This window comes from Aplysia californica, unplaced genomic scaffold, assembly GCF_000002075.1.
Source record: "Aplysia californica isolate F4 #8 unplaced genomic scaffold, AplCal3.0 scaffold00658, whole genome shotgun sequence".
Classification (NCBI taxonomy): domain Eukaryota; kingdom Metazoa; phylum Mollusca; class Gastropoda; order Aplysiida; family Aplysiidae; genus Aplysia; species Aplysia californica.
The window spans coordinates 143,890-147,552 of NW_004797928.1; the positions used below are offsets into that span (position 1 = coordinate 143,890).

Consider the following 3,663-nt stretch of genomic DNA (forward strand, 5'->3'; position numbering starts at 1 on the left):
GATAAAGATAATAATAATAATAACAATAATGATGAGGATGATAATACATGTAATAATAGTAATAATAATAATAATAATGATGAAGAAGAATTAAGTGACCATCAGTATGTAGTGGTCTGATACCCACGGGCACAGAGTGAAATGCTTGCCCATGTCGTGAAATTTCTGAGAATAAACTCGGCCGACGGAAGAAGCAAAAGCCACATAACTCTGATAGTTGTCGTAAAACTAACTAAAGCTTACGCATAAAAGATACTTAAAACTCGACCTGTCCTCAAAGGAGACATTAATATTTAAACCGCAATCCTATTATTTTGTCTTTAAAAATGGCAGATAGAAAATGAACCGAATCGGATTCCCAAATTCCAAGAAACACTTTGCTGATCAAGGAAACAGAACTGACAGTTACTATTGGCCGGTCCTATCCGTAGCTTCTTTCTGTGAACGCCGTGTAAACAGAGAATGAAACTGAAACTAGTTCTGCGGTTTGAGGATATAAGAGACAGGTGTATTCTTTCACTCTTGCGCAGTTAGGCTTAATAGTCCCTCCTGAAGTGTTGTGTTCGTATCGTCCCAGTTATTGGTGGTTGATTCTAGATCGCATCGGCTTGACTTGAAACGAGTTCAAATGCAGGTAAACTCTGGGCCTTTAGGTCTACACTCTACACAGCCAACTGGACTTGTTTACGGAAAAACGCCAACTGTCTGATCAATATACTGGAATTTGAGCTTCATAGCATGACTTGCTAAAAAGGTATAAACTCAGGGTAAGTGACAGTGGCTAGTATTCACAGGATAAAGCCTTGAAATGTGCTTAGTTTAACTTTATGCTGCTATGTATTTTATCTGTAAGCTCTTAAACTACACAACTATCATTAAAATAATAATGAAAATGATAATGATAATAATAATGAGAAGAAGAAGAAGAAGAAGAAGAAGAAGAAGAAGAAGAAGAAGAAGAAGAAGAAAAATATTTAAAATAATATTAAAACTTTGCATAGCGCATCTCCGCTCGACAGCAAGCTCTGCGTGCTTTACATTATATTATTACCCCAGCAGACCCTATAAGACTCAAAAACATTCTCGGCTTCCCGGGAAGCATACAGTGCAAACAGCCGCTTCGGCGCTCAAACACTAACAATCTTGACCAGATCTTTCGATTTCTACAGCTGGGTACCCATTTCTCACCTGGGTGAAGTGAGGAACATTCGTGTAAAGTGCCTTTCCCAAGGGCAAGGCGTCTAGCCCCTGACAATGTTTAGTCTTCAGCTACTTTATAGTTTTATTTGAGCGTTATCTGAATTTGACTGACCGCAAAATTGAGTTTGACACTCCTGGTTGAAACTGAGAAAGAAATGCGCACACACCAGGCTTTTTTTTTCCACGTGTCCTGCTTTTGGTGTCGATATTTGTAGGTTACGTAAAATGTATTGAGATGGTGTAAACAGGTATACATATTTCAAGAAAAGCAAGAAAAACACAACAAGAAAAGAGGAACTGTTTACTCGACGATGATGACAAACCTCATTCCCAACCCCTCACAAAGAGTGACCAGAAATTTGAAAATAAATCATCATCTTCATTCCTAGCATTTCATAAAAGTAATAATAATAATAATAGATAATAGATAGCATTTGTATAGCGCATATCCCCGCTCAACAGCAGGCTCCATGCACTTTACACTATATTATGACTATATATTACACTATATTAGTATGTCGCAAAATCACATGGGGGCCGCTTCTGAGGCGCACACCAGATTTACTCTCTGTTCCAGGTCGCTGAGGCGTGAATGCTTCGGCCGCCACCCGGGCAAAATTCAAAATTAATTCCTACCAAACGGAAGATGCTGAATGTGTCCCGCGCGCTCATAAGACCTTATGCAGTTGCGAGCGCCGTAAAACACTTACCAGTTGTTTTCTGATTTGTTTTTTGTTTTTTTAAAGAGGTCTGAATTAAGATAGACACTAGTCGAGAAAAACAGACGTGTACGAGGATGCAGGATGTTATCGGGTGCGGGAGGTTTAGGGGTGGGGGGGGGGGGGCAATCGGACTGATCTGTTCACCTTTAACCCTCTGACATTTTGCAATCTCTTTAAACTCAGGTACAATGTCATTGTAGTCAATCCAGGCCAAGGAACGCCCAGAAACGGTTGATACGGTGGGTCTAGTCCAGGAGAGGTTGTTAGTCGAAAACAGACGATAGAACATTGCAAGAGGGTAGGAAAGGAGGAGAAAGGAGACGATTTTAGAGAAAAAAAATTCCGTCGCCAGCCGGATTCGAACCCGGGACCTTTGAATGAGAGGCGAACATCTTAACCTCTAGGCCACAAGAGCCTCCCGTTGTTGTTGTTGTTGTTGTTGTTGTTGTTGTTGTTGTTGTTGTTGTTATTGTTGTTGTTGTTGTTGTTAGTTTTTAGCTAGCTACTCCAAAATATTCCTGATATTGACCAGGTTCACACAGGAGGGTTGCTTATAGTCCTTTGTGTTTATACAAAACATACTACATTATATATATATAATGCATAATACAGTCAACCCTGTGTAAAACGGCCACCCATTGTCATGAAGAAAAGTGACGGCCGTATAACATAGGTGGCCGTCTTAGGCAGGACTGATCAAATGAAGAAAGTATATCATTCTCTTCCGAGGTCCGAATCGGGGCTGATCTCAGGATTAGGATTGTCGTAAGGTAGGCTACTGTCCCTAGCACAAAAATCACCTTGACCCGTCACTAATTGCAACAGAATTTCTGTTTGCGGTAAAAAGTTTATCACTTCCCGTGGAATGCCCGGATGTAAACCAGCGAAAACGTCTGTTTAGTTATGGAAACCCTCGAGGGTTAGAACAGAAATTGGTCAGTAGAAAATGACCAATATCTCAGAAAAGCCAGACTCTAAAGAGGTATAATTTATGGTGGGTGTTCAAAACACCCTTTTCTACCACTTCGCATCGAAATTATTTCTGTTGCAATTAGTGACGGGTTATTTCGTCTGGACAGTGGACTAAGGCTAATTCAAAAGGGTTTTAGTTTTCTTTTGAAAAAGTGGGAAGGGTGGTGTAAGAAGGTGTTTTTTTTTTGTATTGTTTTGTTGGTTTGTTTTTTGGTAAGTTTTCTTTTTGTTGCTTATTCCGTGTATAGGTAAAATAAACGAAATATTATGTAAATAAGACAATGAAGACCGAATTCCATGATAAAACAAACACACGGTTCGCCTCCACTCGGAGAACGAGCAACGCTTCTGTAGCAAGTTCCCGTCAACGTCCATTGTTAGATCTACTTAGCTTTTTAGAGATTAGGTAAACAAAACAGTGACCAGTCACCTCACACACGATTTGTGCATGAGTTGTGGGCGGGGCTTATAGGTTATGACGGATCGCGCTTCCCTCACCAGCAGTTGAAAATTCATTGTTAGGCCTACCCATTGGTCAACTTTGGCTGTATACATTTATTTGGGGGACTAACAACAACGACATGAGAATGAAGTATGACGGCCCGTCCTCAGCGTGAGGGGCCGATTGTAAGTTTATGACAAAGCGTCGGGCAATGAGAGACCACGCCTGGCCGCCTGAGGCCGGTAAATCTGACAGTGGGTTGATAACATACGGTGGCTGCAGCTGCGTTGGACAGTGACGGTTTTACAGTTAAATTATAATACAGAA

The 3,663-nt window shown here is 40.7% G+C and overlaps 1 protein-coding gene across 2 annotated transcripts in view; it reads left to right on the forward strand.

Annotated features, from left to right (window-relative positions):
* Positions 1–455: 455 nt before the first annotated feature.
* The window catches only part of LOC101854668 (suppressor of cytokine signaling 2), a 6,266-nt gene continuing 3,058 nt past the window's right edge, over positions 456–3,663 (forward strand). The window contains exon 1 of one of the 2 annotated variants that reach the window (XM_005108083.3): positions 456–767. The gene's annotated coding sequence lies outside the window, so the exon portion shown is untranslated. The remainder of the gene's footprint in view (positions 768–3,663) is intronic. The other variant, XM_005108084.3, reaches the window with a different exon arrangement.